At 44.5% G+C, this 17,991-nt stretch overlaps 1 pseudogene; it reads left to right on the top strand.

The window, feature by feature from the left end:
- Nucleotides 1-202: 202 nt before the first annotated feature.
- LOC106580694 (importin-11-like) lies at nucleotides 203-12,747 on the top strand (annotated as a pseudogene).
- Nucleotides 12,748-17,991: the final 5,244 nt, after the last annotated feature.

Below are 17,991 nucleotides of genomic sequence, written 5' to 3'. Positions count from 1 at the left end.
GTGTGCCCCTGGCTATCCATAAATTTGAAGAAAAAAAAACAAGACAATGGTGCTGTCTGGTTTACTTAATATAAGGAATGTGAAATTATTTATAGTAGATGTTATAGCGGGTGCAGCGAAATACTTGTTAATAGCACCGAACAGTGCAGTAAAATGTCAAACAAGTACAAGTACACAAATAATCGGAAACAAGAAATCAAGAATGGCAGAACGAATCCAGGTAACAACCCAAATAATTCTGAGTATGATTGTTAGTTCTTCTGAGTGTCATTGTTAGTTCTTCTGAGCATCATTGTTAGTTCTTCTGAGCGTCATTGTTAGTTCTTCTGAGTATCATTGTTAGTTCTTCTGAGCATCATTGTTAGTTCTTCTGAGCATCATTGTTAGTTCTTCTGAGCGTCATTGTTAGTTCTTCTGAGCATCATTGTTAGTTCTGAGCATCATTGTTAGTTCTTCTGAGTATCATTGTTAGTTCTTCTGAGCATCATTGTTAGTTCTTCTGAGCGTCATTGTTAGTTCTTCTGAGCGTCATTGTTAGTTCTTCTGAGCGTCATTGTTAGTTCTTCTGAGCGTCATTGTTAGTTCTTCTGAGCGTCATTGTTAGTTCTTCTGAGTGTCATTGTTAGTTCTTCTGAGTATCATTGTTAGTTCTTCTGAGTATCATTGTTAGTTCTTCTGAGTATCATTATTAGTTATTCTGAGTATCATTGGACGCAGCTTAGATTTTCTGACTCCGTCTCCCTTTGAAATGTAGAAGACAGGCAGCTTTAGAACTGTGAGGTGGGAGTTGTGACTGTAGGATAGAATGGTTTCCTCTCTCAGAGTTGCAGAGAGAAGCAGCTGCTTTTGTTGTCAGGAGAACTGCCTGCATGGGGACCAGGTGTGCTGCTCTGTGCTCTGCTTTGTGAGGCTGTGCCTGCCTGCGTCATTGGGACAGACATGCCAGGGATTTTACTGACTGTGTGATCTGTTATGAAACGAGTGAGAGAGAGGGGGATCAGGCTGGAGGACAGATATGATGAAGGGAAGGAGGGAGATGTGAGAAAAGACGGAGGGAGGGGGGTGTAAGCACCATGGTTCAAATCCTCGAGCTGGTAATGTGGAAAAATCTGCAGTGGTAGAAAAAGTACCCAACTGTCATACTTGAGTAAAAATAAAGGTACCTTAATAGAAAATGACTCAAGTAAAAGGGAAAGTCAGCCAGTAAAATACTACTTGAGTTAAAGTGTAAAAGTATTTTGTTTTAAATATACTTAAGTATCAAAAGTAAATGTAATTGCTAAAATATATGTAAGTATCAAAAGTATAAGTATAAATAATTTCACATTCCTTATATTAAGTAAACCAGACAGCACCATTGTCTTGTTTTTTTTTTTAAATGTATGGATAGCCAGGGGCACACACCAAAACTCAGACAAACAAAGCATTTATGTTTACTAATTCCACCAGATCAGAGGTAGTAGGGATGACCAGGGATGTTCTGTTGATAAATGTGTGAATTGGACCATTTTCCTTCCTGCTAAGCATTCAAAATGTAACAAGTACTTTTGAGTGTCAGAGAAAATGTATGGAGTTCTTTAGCAATGTAGTGAAGTAAAAGTTGTCCTTGAGCATGGTAGTTAACCCCCAACAACCCGATGGCGTGGACATCGATCAAGGCAGACCCCCACACCTATCAGCTTCAGAGGGGTTGGGTTAAATGCGGAAGATACATTTCGGTTGAATGCATTCAGTTGTGCAGATGACTAGGTATCCCCTTTCCTCTTTGTCTTCTTGTGTAATGTCTACCTTCTACTGATTAACCGTTTCCATATTGCTCCCTTAATTAATAATGTGATGTGAAGGAGAGGTGCTCCCACTATCATAGCTGCTCCTCTGCAGGCTTCAGTAGACCAGTATCCTGACTGGTAGCCTGGGTCAGGGCCTGTAAGACCACAGAGCTGGCAATCTCTATACTTGGGAGACACCTGGCCAGGTATGGATATGGAAAGCCACCAGTCAAGATACTGGTCTACTGAAGCCTGCGGAGGAGCAGCTATGATAGTGGGAGGCCCTACCTGGCTCCCCCCACCCCCCCCACACACACACACACATAGGCAAACAAAGACGAAACCTTGAAGAGTTACTCAAGTTAAGATTGATCTCCAAATTAATACATGATGGAGATTAGAATACAGGCTAGAGACATTTTTAGGAAAACAATGTTTGGCTCGCTCGAGAAAGTTTTAGGTAAAGTTATGCAGACAACTATTTGAAAAGTAATTCCTTCTGTGGGCCCAACATGCTTCTCTTATGCTTTTGGATCATCTCAATTTATGCAAATCTGTGGCGATATGATATCATATGCAGCTGGTTTCTCAAATGTCAGAGAAGGCTGCATATCCATAACAACAGGAGCAGACGCAGCAGTGGGGATCTGCTGATGTGGTTTCCATCAAAATATCTGCAGGCCGTTTTAAAGAGGGAGGGAGGGACAGAGAGGGAGGGATGGAGTAAGATAGGGAGGGAGGGTGGTTGAGAGGGAGTGGGTGGGGGGAAAGGGGGATGGAGAAAGAGAGGTAGAAAGTGAGGTAGAGGTCTTCTCATTTTGAAATGGACACGGGGCTTTGTCCCGGACCTTACCCAAATGCAGCTACCCCCACGGAAACCAGACCCGGGCAGGTCCATACCCGGTCTGATCCGAGTGAGGGAAGCAGCAGAATGTTAATGTTCGAGCCAAGGGAGAGAGGAACGAAGGAGCTCTAGCAGCAGCAGGTGTGTGTGCGTGTGCATGTGCACGCACGGTCGCTCACGCTTACGAGATGCAGGGAGAGAGAAAAGGCAACAATCAAGCAGACTCGCACTAGTTACTAACTTCCAGCTGCCAAAACTAGGTTATTTGTCTCCCAATCTGATTACACAGTACCTGTTTTGCCTGCATCAAACCGAGTCCAGAAGCTAGCTAGCCTGGTAGGCTAATTGAGGCTACATAGGCTGCGCTTTCCCCCTCCTACACAATTAGCAGCCTACCTGTTGGCTCTTGGTGGTTGTAGCCTATCCTTTTCATTTCAGATATACTATCCTCACTGATGCTCAGCTGGAAACTACTAGACTGTAATTATCATGTTATCACATTGGATTAGACCCTGTCATAAATGACAGACCATTAGATGACACACAATGCCCCAGTCTAGCCCTGCTTGTTGTGTCACTGTCGGAGCCATCGGGTGTGTGTGTGTGTGTGTGTGTGTGTGTGTGTGTGTGTGTGTGTGTGTGTGTGTGTGTGTGTGTGTGTGTGTGTGTGTGTGTGTGTGTGTAATACTCCACGGGGCTGTAAAGTGATCTAATCTGTCCCATCTGTCCTCATTCAGTAAGTGTACTGAGATAGTCTTTGTTGATCTCTATCCATCAGCTATCCAACACTTTGTTACTGTAGATCAGTGGTCACCAACCGGTCGATCTTGATCAACTTGTCAATCTCCAAGGCATTTCTAGTCGATCGCCAAACATTTCTGTAAAAAACACAACAAATAAGGCATTGTGTTCCTATTTTTTTGTATTTGTCTCGGGCTGTTGGTGGTAGGTGCAGCCAATTCAGCTGCCCTGCACGCCGGGTAGGCAAACTGTTGCCATTTCATATGTACAAACTCTGCTTCCCGGTGGGCCTGTAGAGGAAATCAAGTGTACTACAGGTTTACCGCTGGGCAATCAGATTGCTCAGATGACCGAGTCTGCAGTAATTTAGCAGGCATAAAAGAAAGCTACGGCAAAATTGATACTGTGAGATTTCAAAATGTTTAAAACCACGACTAGAGAGAGACTGTCAACGAATACAGGAAAGAGCTGATGTTTTTATGAGTGAGTTCATGTTTAATTTCTTACTCAGCACTGTCAACTTTGTTTTCAACTGTCACGTCCTGACCAGTGAAAAGGGTAATCTGCCATAGTAGAATGGTCAGGGCGTGGCAGGGGGGTTGTTTTGTGTGTTTTGGGGTTTGTTTGAGTCTAGGGGAATTTGTTCTAGTTTTCTATTTCTATGTTTCGTTTTCCATGTTTGGCCAAGTATGGTTTCCAATCAGAGGCAGGTGTCTTTCGTTGTCTTTGATTGGTAGCCATACTTAGGCAGCCTGTTTTCCTTCCTTTGGGTTTCGTGGGTGGTTATTTTCTGTTTAGTTTGTTAGTATACCTGACAGAACTGTTTGGCTGTCGTTTGTTTTTTCTTTGTGAAGTGCTTTCATTAAAAGTAAAAGATGAGCACTCTACATGCTGCGCCTTGGTCTCTTCAATACAACGCCTGTGACATCAACACTTTTATAAACCATAAAATGCGCATTCTTCCTATTTCCACTCATCGCTACAACAAGCAGTGCAGCAGTAATGAATGTGTAGGAAATTGTATCTATAGACTTGCGTTGTAGTTATCACCATCTTAAATAAGCATGCCCCACTCAAAAAAAATGGAACTAGGAATAGATATAGTCCTTGGTTCACTCCAGACCTGTCTGCCCTTGACCAGCACAAAAACATCCTGTGGCGTTCTGCATTAGCATCAAATAGCCCCCGTGATATGCAACTTTTCAGGGAAGTTAGGAACAAATATACACAGGCAGTTAGAAAAGCTAAGGCTAGCTTTTTCAAACAGAAATTTGCATCCTGTAGTACTAACTCAAAAAAGTTCTGGGACACTGTAAAGCCCACTGCTCTGAGGCTAGGAAACACTGTTACCACCGATAAATCCACTATAATTGAGAATTTCAATAAGCATTTCTCTATGGCTGGCCATGCTTTCCACCTGGCTACCCCTACCCCGGTCAACTGCCCGGCACCCTCCACAGCAACCCGCCAAAGCCCCCACCATTTCTCCTTCACCCAAATCCAGATAGCTGATGATCTGAAAGAGCTGCAAAATCTGGACCCATACAAATCAGCCGGGCTAGACAATCTGGACCCTCTCTTTCTAAAATGATCTGCTGAAATTTTTGCAACCCCTATTACTAGCCTGTTCAACCTCTCTTTCATATCGTCTGAGATTCCCAAAGATTGTAAAGCTGCCGCGGTCATCCCCCTCTTCCAAGGGGGTGACACTCTAGACCCAAACTGCTACAGACCTATATCCATCCTACCCTGTCTTTCTAAGGTCTTCGAAAGCCAAATTAACAAACAGATTACCGACCATTTCGAATCCCACCGTACCTTCTCCGCTATGCAATCTGGTTTCAGAGCTGATCATGGGTGCACCTCAGCCATGCTCAAGGTCCTAAACGACATCATAACCGCCATCGATAAGAGATTACTGTGCAGCCGTATTCATCGACCTGGCCAAGGCTTTTGACTGTCAATCACCACATTCTTATTGGCAGACTCGACAGCCTTGGTTTCTGAAATGATTGCCTCACCTGGTTTAACAACTACTTCTCTGATAGAGTTCAGTGTATCAAATCAGAGGGCCTGTTGTCCGGACCTCTGGCAGTCTCTATGGGTGTGCCACAGGGTTCAATTCTCGGGCCAACTCTTTTCTCTGTATACATCAATGATGTCGCTCTTGCTGCTGGTGATTCTCTGATCCACCTCTACGCAGACGACACCATTCTGTATACTTCTGGCCCCTCTTTGGACACTGTGTTAACCAACCTCCAGACAAGCTTCAATGCCATACAACTCTCCTTCCGTGGCCTCCAACTGCTCTTAAACGCAAGTAAAACTAAATGCATGCTATTCAATCGATCATTGCCCGCACCTGCCCGCCCATCCTGCATCACAACTCTGGACGGCTCTGACTTAGAATACGTGGACAACTACAAATACCTGGGTGTCTGGTAAGACTGTAAACTCTCCTTCCAGACTCACATTAAGCATCTCCAATCCAAAATTAAATCTAGTATCGGCTTCCTATATCGCAACAAAGCATCCTTCACTCATGCTGCCAAACATACCCTCGTAAAACTGACCATCCTTCCGATCCTCAACTTCAGTGATGTCATCTATATAAAAAATAAAATACAAATTATTAGCGGCTTGGGTCTTTTTTAATATCAAGGAATATTTCACTTTATCTGTTTATAGGAGTAATTTGTGCATGAGACAGAAATAATCCGGTGCGACTCGAGTTTCGCCATCAACTGGAAGATGGTGTCCCTTTTTGGTTTGGTCAGAGTCAGTGGAGGAAAGGGAGAGCGGAGGGATGTTGAGAGATGGACCCTCAGTCTGCTGCTCTCTCCCTCTGCTGAGATTGACCATCAGATGCAGGCACCATCAGCTCAGTAAAATAAAAAGCAAATTATTTAAATGTATGCTCACTCAGCTGTGACTCACAAGTAATACAACAATGGATCTATTACTGGTGTTATCATATAGCCTACCTCAAATGTTGAAATATAATTTAAAAAATATCCTGAACAACAATGCATTGGTAGGTAAATTCAAGCAAAACCAGTATGCAGTGATAGTGTATTGGGCCTATAGCTTACTGAACAAACCTCAGTGATACAGAACTGTTTTTAATTGGTTAATGTTGCATGGGCTTAAATTTTGTAAGTCATGTTAATAAAAAATCAGAGCGGTAGATCTCGGCATGCATTTTGACTCAGAAAGTGATCTTGACTCAGAAAAGGTTGGTGACCACTGCTGTAGATAGTCTTTGTTGATCTCTATCCATCAGCTATCCAAAACCTTGTTACTGTAGGTGGCTGTTAGGACTCCAGCAAACCCACTGAGGCTGGGAGACGCACTGCCAGACTCAGCTTATTTTACCCATACAACCACACAATTTGAGTCTGCTCCAAGCCTGGAACTCCAGCCACCTTCCTGAGTCTCTGCTCTATTGAGACAATTCAGGACTGAGTTGAGAACAGATAACTTTGTTGAATTCTGCCCCCTTCTCACCCATGTGGTTCAAACTTTTCAAAGCAGCTTCACCCATCATTCCTCCTGCTGAGAGGACTGGGTGTGTGTAGGTGTGTGTGTGGGTTGTTGATCTGTGTACAGTGGAGCGTGGCAGTACTGCTGTGATTATCTCCATCTGGCTAAATGCCCACTCCAGACTACCAGCTCCCAGCATGCCCCTCTCGTGCACCCCCACCTCGGCCCTGCTGGCAGGTGCTATTACATGTTTATTAATGAGCACAACGTTGTGTCTCTCTCCTCTCTATCTTTCTCTCTCTCTCTCTCTATTTTTCTCTCACTCTATCTTTGTCTCCCTTTTTTTCTATCGCTCTCTCCCTCTGTTGTAATCCCCCCCTCCAGTTGTAATCCTTCTAGGACAGCTAGAGTGTGACAGCTAGACAGCTAGCCAGTGTGCCATCATCCTGGGAGTGGCTTTATTAATATACACTGCATAGTAAGGATGGGAATTGCCAGGGACTGATACGATATTATGACCATACTGAGGGACCTCACCATACGATATTATCACCATACTGAGGGACCTCACCATACGATATTATCACCATTTTGAGGGACCTCACCATACGATATTATCGCCATACTGAGGGACCTCAACATACCATATTGTCACCATACTGAGGGACCTCAACATACCATATTGTCACCATACTGAGGGACCTCACCATACCATATTATGACCATACTGAGGGACCTCATCATACCATATTATTACCATACTGAGGGACCTCACCATACGATATTATTACCATACTGAGGGACCTCAAAATACTGAGGGACCACACCATACCATATTATCACCATACTGCCTATATAATATGTATTGAATTGCCAGGGACCTCACAATACAATATTATAACGATACGATGTGTATTTCGATTCTCACAATTCTATAGTAAATGTTTTGCTATTTGATACTGTGATTTGTATTGCGATTCGATGTTCCAAACATCTACAGTATCGCTCCCCATATATCTGCTGCAGAGGGACAAGAGAGAACCATGAGAAAACGTCTTTTGATCAGTCATGGAGGTAATAATGCTGAAAACAAATTGTCTCCCTATTTTAAAATAAGATGGAGAACAAGCTATGAAGGAAAATACTGGCGTTTTTTTGTAAGTACAGCAAACTAGCTCAAAAATAATATTGTGATATAGTCAAATTTATACGATATATCGTCAAAGATAATATCCCAGTATGTAACTGTATCGATACCCCCCCAGATAGCTATAAGACTCATTAGATATCTATAAGCAACAGGACTGAAATGCAAAATGTAGCAGAGGACCAGTTGGAGCCATTAACACAGTCATTTAATGGTGATTCTTTCTACACATGTAGTTATCTTAATGCTGTCTTGTGTTTATTGTCAACAACCTCATGCTGGATGTGAACGTCTGATGGCTGACTGTGCTCTACTTCAAAAACGGCATCGACAGGTACTGGAGGAGAGTCGCACCACAGTATCTCCTCTCTTCTACCTCCCTCTCTTCTTCTCTTGTATCTTTCCGTTCTCATTTTCCTTTTTTCTCTCATCTTCATTCTACGATTGGTCAAATCTCTTCCAACACCGTTTATACCTCTCCCATAATTATCAATCAGTTTTTTTTAATAGCAAGTTCTGCATATTGATTGGACTCGGCTGTATGAGTTTTGTGTGCTTACATTGCTTTTCATTAGCACTATATTCTTTGGTCCACATAGTGTAGACCATACCCATAGTGTTGTACATATTACTCAACCTATGGGATGGTGTTCTCCATTCACCTATGGGATTGTCCTAGGACTAGCCCGATGTTTCGTGTTTACCCAGAGGTCCAAAGTACAGAGACTTTCATTAAAGGGATAGGGTGAGATGGGGTAAGATTATGGCATCAAGCCCTTTTTCTACTTAGCCAGTGTCAGATGAACTTATGGATACCATATGACGAAAGTTGAAAGTAATTTTGTGAGCCAATGCTAACTCGTGTTATCCCAATGACTGGAATTCTACCGCTACAGCTAGCATGCTAGCTTCAACCTTCAACTTCTTCTGCCCTGCATTAATTCCCTGTTTCTCCTTTCTCTGCATTAATTCCCTGTTTCTCCTTCCTCTGCACTACAATAATTCCCTTGATCTCCCTCCTCTGCCCTGCATTAATACCCTGTTTCTCCTTCCTCTGCCCTGCATTAATTCCCCCTTTCTCCTTCCTCTGCACTACAATAATTCCCTTGATCTCCCTCCTCTGCCCTGCATTAATTCCCTTGATCTCCTTCCTCTGCCCTGCATTAATTCCCTGTTTCTCCTTCCTCTGCCCTGCATTAATTCCCTGTTTCTACTTCCTCTGCCATGCATTAATTCCATGTTTCTCCCTCCTCTGCCCTGCATTAATTCCCTGTTTCTACTTCCTCTGCCATGCATTCATTCCCTGTTTCTACTTCCTCTGCCCTGCATTAATTCCCTGTTTCTACTTCCTCTGCCCTGCATTCATTCCCTGTTTCTACTTCCTCTGCCCTGCATTAATTCCCTGTTTCTACTTACATTTTTACATTTTACATTTTTAGTCATTTAGCAGACGCTTTTATCCAGAGCGACTTACAGTAGTGAATGCATACATTTCATACTTTTTTTTTCTGTGCTGGCCCCCCGTGGGAATCGAACCCACAACCCTGGCGTTGCAAACACCATGCTCTACCAACTGAGCTACAGGGAAGGCCTGTTCATTAATTCCCTATTTCTCCTTCCTCTGCCCTGCATTAATTCCCTGTTTCTACTTCCTCTGCCCTGCATTCATTCCCTGTTTCTCCTTCCTCTGCCCTGCATTAATACCCCCTTTCTCCTTCCTCTGCCCTGCATTAATTCCCTGTTTCTCCTCCCTCTTCTTAACTTTCTTGCTGTTCTCCCTCTCTCCATAGTTATCTCTCTCAGTCCTGTCCTTTGCTCTCTCTGTCCTGTCTTCTGTCTCTAGTGTTGAAGGAGACAGGGTATTTCACCACTCTCTCTCGCTCTCTCTCTCTCTCGTTTAAGGAGACAGGGCATTACACTACTCCCTTCTCTCTATCCCTTTATAGTTCTTTCTTCATCTTGTCATCCTCTCACTTTGTTGGAGACAGGATATATCATCTCTCTCTGTCTCAAAGTGTCTCTTTCTGGCTCGATGTGTCTCTCTCTGTCTCTCTCTTTCTCTATCTGTCTGTCTGTTTCTCTCCTCCCTCTTTATTCTCTATCTCTCTCTGTCTCTGTCTCTCTCTCTCTGTCTGTCTCTCTCCTCCCTCTTTATTCTCTATCTCTCTCTGTCTCTCTCTGTCTGTCTCTCTCCTCCCTCTCTCCGTGTCTGTCTCTCTCTGTTTCTTTCTCAGTCTCTCTCTGTCTGTCTCTCTTTTTCTCCCTCTACCCCCCTCTCTCTCTCTTTCTCACTCTCTTTCTGGCAAGTGTAAACAGTAGGTTTATACATGGACAGAGCTGTACCTATCTGCCATGTTCATATCAGCCCTCTATATTAAAGCCTGCGCAGTGGCTCTATCGCTGGCTTTTTGGGGAAATCGGTTGATAATGTCTTTCCTCTCAAATGGAAGGGAGTGGAAATGTAATAATAATAATATTAATAATAAACGCCTCACTCCACAAGCAGATGGTGATATTTGACAGTGTGCCTCCACTCTCTCTTCCTCCTAGCATATTCCGGCCTCAGAGAATTACATGAAAGTGGGGAGAGTTTTTGTTAACAGAAATTAAGATATTGTGCAACAGTCATCTGATTCAAAATGAATCTTGTGTATTGAAAAGAAAGATGTTTGCGTTGATGTTTGGCATTGTATTGTAACATTCCCTGTTGTAACCTAGATCTCTCTCCCTCTCTCTGTGTCTGTCTGTCTTCAGTACACTGTCAGAAGAGCAGGTGGCTTCTACAAACTTTAACGAGCCTGTCAACCAGGTCAGCCATTTGTTATTCACATCACCTCAAGTTCTGTTTGCTTGAGCTGTCAGCCAATGACTGGTCCCTTCAGAGCATCATTCCAAAAACCACCACTAAGTGGAACACTCTGCCTCTGAGTAGGGTCCATACTTATAGAGCCCACTAGGGACACCTCTCCACTAGTAACATATGGCTGTGTCCATATGGAGAGTAACAGCCATTCCAGACTCATATGTCTGACCTGTCTCATCCGCTCTCTGTCATCTCTCTGGAGAGGAGGTTGACTCTGTCAGAAATCTGCTGGGGTCCAACAGGGTGTTCGTGTTGTACAGTATTATCCTCTCCAAAGGCTGTATTGTGTAACCTTACCCTTTGATAATCACCACCAAATGAGAGAGAGAGAGAGAGAGAGGACACATCACTGAGAGAGAGGGGACACATCATGAGAGAGAGGTGACTCATCACGAGAGAGAAGTGACACATCACGAGAGAGGTGACACATCACCAGAGAGAGGTGACACATCACGAGAGAGAGGGGACACATCACGAGAGAGAAGGGACACATCACGAGAGAGAGTGGACATGGCACGAGAGAGAGGGGACACATCACGAGAGAGAGAGAGAGAGAGAGAGAGGGGACACGGCATGAGAGAGAGGGGACACGGCACGAGAGCGAGAGGGGACACGGCACGAGAGCGAGAGGGGATATGGCACGAGAGAGAGAGGGGGGACACGGCACGAGAGAGTGAGAGTGGACACATCACGAGAGAGAGGGGACACATCACGAGAGAGAGGGAGAAAGAGAGAGAACACATCATGAGAGAGAGAGAGAGAGAGAGGACACGGCATGAGAGAGAGGAGACACGGCACGAGAGAGACAGCAGGGACACATCATGAGAGAGAGGGGACACATCACGAGAGAGAGAGAGAGAGAGAGAGAGAGGGACACGGCACGAGAGAGAGAGAGAGGGGACACTAGGGACACCTCTCCACTAGTAACATATGGCTGTGTCCATATGGAGAGTAACAGCCATTCCAGACTCATATGTCTGACCTGTCTCATCCGCTCTCTGTCATCTCTCTGGAGAGGAGGTTGACTCTGTCAGAAATCTGCTGGGGTCCAACAGGGTGTTCGTGTTGTACAGTATTATCCTCTCCAAAGGCTGTATTGTGTAACCTTACCCTTTGATAATCACCACCAAATGAGAGAGAGAGAGAGAGGACACATCACTGAGAGAGAGGGGACACATCATGAGAGAGAGGGGACACATCACGAGAGAGAAGGGACACATCACGAGAGAGAGAAGGGACACATTACGAGAGGGGATACATCACGAGAGAGAGAGGGGACACATCATGAGAGAGAGTGGACATGGCACGAGAGAGAGGGGACACATCACGAGAGAGAGAGAGAGAGAGAGAGGGGACACGGCATGAGAGAGAGGGGACACGGCACGAGAGCGAGAGGGGACACGGCACGAGAGCCACATCCCCCTACTGATCCTGTGTTCACTCTTTGTTTTCTTATTAGCCTCTTAGAATTAGCAACATGGCCGCTAACCTAACACTTGCATTTACATTTTAGTAATTTAGCAGATGTTCCTAACGAAGCAATTAGGGTGAGGTGCTTTGTTCAAGGGCTCATCAACAGAATTTTCACCTAGTTGGCTCTGGGATTCTAACCAGCATCCTTTTGGTTACTGGCCAAACGCTCTTAACCGCTAGGCTACCTGCTGCCCTTGTGCTGCTGCTAATACTAACCTGTTGTATACGTTTCCTGTGTTAACAGAGAGCCACCCAGGAAGCAGTGCTAATAGCCAAGGTAGCCTGTCTGGACTGTCCACACCAGTGGCCGGAGCTGATCACCATCCTGCTGGAGTCAGTAAAGGATCAGGACAGGCCACAGCAGAACAGGGCTCTGCTCAACTTCTACCACATCACCAAGACCCTCGCTTCCAAACGACTGTTTTAGGGCGTAAGGACGTCTGCCTGCCATTAGATCTCCTTCTCTTTTTACATGGACTTCTCTCACCCCACTTAAAAAAATAAGAATTATCCGAACCTCATTAGCTCCTTCCAAGGCAGCAGCTACTATTCCTTGGTCCCAACCACGATTACCAATTACATACAATAAAACAGTACATAACGCAACACATTATTACACACCACTCTTCCACAACATATCTACAATACAAAATAAATAAGAGCAAAATGGCGATATTAAAGTGTATGTGTGTAGAGTGCGTGTGTTAGCATGTGTGTGTGTGCCAGTCCGCACTGTTCCATAAGGTGTGCTCTCGCACATTGGCTAACCGGGCTATCTGCATTGTGTCCCACCACCCACCACCCGCCAACCCCTCTTTTACGCTACTATCTGTTCATCATATATGCATAGTCACTTTAACCATATCTACATGTACATACTACCTCAATCAGCCTGACTAACCGGTGTCTGTATGTAGCCTCGCTACTTTTATAGCCTCGCTACTGTATATAGCCTGTCTTTTTACTGTTGTTTTGTTTCTTTACTTACCTATTGTTCACCTAAAACCTTTTTTGCACTATTGGTTAGAGCCTGTAAGTAAGCATTTCACTGTAAGGTCTACACCTGTTGTATTCCCGCGCACGTGACAAGTAAACTTTGATTTGATTTGTAGATGCATCTGTTTTTTCAATCTGATTTTACTGCTTGACTGAGTTACATGATGTGGAATAGAGTTCCATGTAGTCATGGCATGGCTCTACGTAGTAGTTTGTGTTTCCCAGAGTCGATGTCCTAACCGACTTGCCAAAACTATAGTTTGTTAACAAGAAATTTGTGGAGTGGTTGAAAAAAACAAGTTTTAATGACTCCAACCTAAGTGTATGTAAACTTCCGACTTCAACTGTACACAGTACCAGTCAGAAGTTTGGACACACCTACTCATTCAAGGGTTTTTCTTTATTTGTACTATTTTCTACATTGTAGAATAATAGTGAAGACATCAGAACTATGAGATAACAGATACAGTTGAAGTCGAAAGTTTACATACTGTAACGGCTGTCTTCTGTAGAAATGGACCAAGGCGCAGCGAGACTGTGAATACTCATACTTTAATAGACTCAAGTAAGGCATCCACAGGAAAACAATAACACGACAGCAGCAACAGTTTGCAGGCAAAAAACGCAGTGCAAAACAACCACCCACAACCCCAAAGAAAAACACACACACCTATATAGGACTTCCAATCAAAGGCAACTCAACACACCTGCCTTCAATTGGACGTCCTAATCAACAATACAAACATACCCAACAAAAACATGCCACGTCCTGACCAAAACTAAAACACTAGCTCCATGGATGTGACAGTACACCCCCCCCCCCACTCAAGGTGCAGACCCCGGAATGCACCTACCAACAGAAAAACACACACAAAAAAAAAATCCCCAACAAAACCCATAAACAGTAACCCTAAACAATAAGGGAGGGAAGGGAGGGTGGTTGCCGTCAACGACGGCACTGTGCTACACCCTCCCTCCCCAACCCACCTATCCTGGAGGCAGCTCAGGCTCTGACCGTTCCAGGCAGTCGGGCCACTCTGGCAGCTCGGGGCAGTCGGGGCAGTCTGGCAGTCTGGCAACTTGGGACAGTCTGGCAACTCGGGACAGTCGGGGCAGTCTGGCCACTCCGGCAGCTCGGGGCAGTCTGGCCACTCCGGCAGCTCGGGGCAGTCTGGCCACTCCGGCAGCTCGGGTGACTGTTGACTGGCGGGCAGCTCTGGTGACTGTTGACTGGCGAGGCTGGGTTCACGCACTTGAAGCCTGGTGCGTGGTGCTGGTACTGGGCGCACCAGATTGTGAACACGCACCTCCATGTTAGTGCGGGGAGCTGGCCTGGGGCTCCATTCTTGCCCCGCAAAACTCCCCTTGTGCCCCCCCCTAAAAAATTATTGGGGGTGCCTCTCGGTCTCCCTTACCTCGCCAGCCTTCTTCCGCTGCTTGGTCCTGTGTTGGTGGGTGGTTCTGTAACGGCTGTCTTCTGTAGAAATGGACCAAGGCGCAGCGAGACTGTGAATACTCATACTTTAATAGACTCAAGTAAGGCATCCACAGGAAAACAATAACACGACAAAAAAACGCAGTGCAAAACAACCACCCACAACCCCAAAGAAAAACACACACACACCTATATAGGACTTCCAATTAAAGGCAACTCAACACACCTGCCTTCAATTAGCCTATCAGAAGCTTCTAAAGCCATGACATAATTTTCCTGCATTATCCAAACTGTTTAAAGGCACAGTCAACTCAGTGTATGTTAACTTCTGACCCACTGGAATTGTGATACAGTGAATTATAAGTGAAATAATCAGTCTGTAAACAATTTTTGGAAAAATGACTTGTGTCATGCACAACGTAGATGTCCTAACCGACTTGCCAAAACTCTAGTTTGTTAACAAGACATTTGTGGAGTGGTTGAAAAAAGAGTTTTAATGACTCCAACTGTCACGTCCTGACCTGTATAGAGGATTATTTGTATTATTTGGTCAGGGCGTGGCAGAGGTATGTTTGTTTTGTATGGTGTTTTTTTGTGTATAGCTTAGAGGGGTGTGTTATTTATGTGTTCCGGGGTTTTGTGGTGTATGTTTTAGTATGAGTAGGTTCTAGATTAAGTTTTCTATGTGCAGGTTTGGTTGCTGGACTCTCAATTGGAGGCAGGTGTTTCTAGTTGCCTCTGATTGGGAGTCCTATAAGTAGGTGTGTGTTTTGTTTGTCACTTGTAGGTAGTTGTATGTTAGCACTGCTTTTGTTTAGCCTGCGACACTGTTCCTGTCGTGAGTTTTGTTTATTGGTTTTTTCCTCGTGTTATCATTTTAAATAAAAGATGATGACCACGCAATCCGCTGCATATTGGTCCACTTTTTCCGACAGCGATTTCAACATATCTTCTGACGAAGAGGTTTGTGACACCAACCTAAGTGTATGTAAACTTATGACTTCAACTGTGCTTTTAAAATGCTTTTACAACAGTCTTGAAGGAGTTCCCACATATGCTGTGCACTTGTTGGCTGCTTTTCCATCACTCTGCGGTCCAACTCATTCCAAATCATCGCAATTGGGTTGAGGTCAGGTGATTGTGGAGGCCAGGTCATCTGATCCAGTACTCAATCGCTCTCCTTGGTCAAATAGCCCTTACACAGCCTGGAAGTGTGTTGGGTCATTGTCCTGTTGAAAACAAATGATAGTCCCACTAAGCACAAACCAGATGGGATGGCGTATCGCTGCAGAATGCTGTGGTAGACATGCTAGTTAAATGTTTCTTGAATTCTAAATAAATATAAAATATACTTTGATTTGTTTAACACTTTTGTGGTTACTACCTAATTCCATATGTGTTATTTCATATTTTTGATGACTTCGCTATTATTCTCCAATGTAGAAAATAGTAAAAAAATTAAGAAAACCCTTGAATGAGTAGGTATGTACAAACTTTTGACTGGTACTGTTGTCACGGCCCCTCTGCGGTGCAGGGGCGGTTCCTCTTGCAGGCAGAGGAGGATCGTTAGTGATTGGAGCTGGCGTGATTTGAGCCACCTGGGCTCAGGGTATTTAAAACTGCTTCACTAACCACTCTTCTCTCTCTCTGCTCCTCCAGGTATGATCCTGTTTTGTTTGTTCCTTTGTAGATTTACGTAGTTTCCACACAGTCATATTCACACACACAGATTCATGCATCCCTGCACTTTACATACACCCTACATTATGACATTTTCACACCTCATTCCTTTTTCTTTGTTTAAAGTTAATCGTTTTTTGGTTTACAATAAAGAACCTTTTGATTGGCCTATACCTGTTCATGTCCCCTCATTTTTGCCACAGGCTATGAGCTGGCCTGTGACACTGTATATACTGTATATAGTTGTCCATCTCTGCTCCAGAGTATCGCCTGGCCCTTGCGTTGACTCTGCAAACTCCCCTCTGACTTTTACACCAGTATGCAATGCAGTGTTTTGGTATTAGACAACTGGAGCTCCAAATTCATAAATAATGAATCATGTCCGAGTGCAATTCAGATCTGAGTGCAATTTCCCTCGTCACGTATCTCACCTCTGTCCTTCGAGGCAGGCCTTCTACCTCTGAATGATTCAAACATGTTAAGGAGTGTGTTTGAGTTGCTAGTCCTCCCTATTTAACCTGTCCTCTGGTAGGGGCGTGGATCAGAAAACTAGTCAGTATCTGGTTTGACCACCGTTTGCCTCATGCAGCGCGAAACATCTCCATTGCATAGAGTTGATCAGGCCGTTCATTGTGGCCTGTGGAATGTTGTCCCACTTCTCTTTAATGGCTGTGCGAAGCTGCTGGATATTGACGGGAACTGGAACACGCTGTCGTACACGTCGATCCAGAGCATCCCAAACAAGCTCAATGGGTGACATGTTTGGTGAGTTTGCAGGCCATGAAAGAACTGGGACTTTTTCAGCTTCCAGGAATTGTGTACAGATCCTTGGGACATGGGGCCATGCATTATCATGCTAAAATATGAGGTGATGGCGAGGGGTGAATGGCACAACAATGGGCCTCAGGATCTTGTCATGGTATCTCTATGCATTCAAACTGGCATTGATAAAATGCAATTGTGTTCGTTGTCCGTAGCTTATGCCTGCCCATACCATAACCCCACTGCCACCATGGGGCACTGTTCACAACGTTGACATCAGTAAATCGCTCGCCCACACAACGCCGTACACGCTGTCTGCCATCTGCCCGGTACAGTTAAAATCAGGATTCATCTATGAAGAGAACAGTTCTCCAGCGTGCCAGAGGCCATCGACGGTGAGCATTTGCCCACTGAAGTTGGTTACGATGCCGAACTGCAGTCAGGTCAAGACCCTGGTGAGGACAACGAGCACGCAGATGAGCTTCCATGAGATGGTATCTGACAGTTTGTTCAGAAATTCTTCAAAACTTGAGACATATCTGGCATTGTGTTTTGTGACAAAACTGCACATGTTAGAGTGGCCATTTATTGTCCCCACATGTGTAACGATCATGCTGTTTAATAATCTTTTTGATATGCCACACCAGTCAGGTGTCATGGTTGTCGTCGGTGAAGGAGGACCAAAACGCAGCAGGTATGTGCAGGCTCATCTTGATGTTTATTTACTTTCAAAATGAACGTACAAAAATAACAAACCACGAACGATCAACAAAAACAGTCTGGTAAGGCACAAGGCGA

Source organism: Salmo salar, chromosome ssa20 (assembly GCF_905237065.1).
Source record: "Salmo salar chromosome ssa20, Ssal_v3.1, whole genome shotgun sequence".
NCBI classification, from domain to species: domain Eukaryota; kingdom Metazoa; phylum Chordata; class Actinopteri; order Salmoniformes; family Salmonidae; genus Salmo; species Salmo salar.
This window is presented reverse-complemented; position numbering and strand designations above follow the sequence as displayed.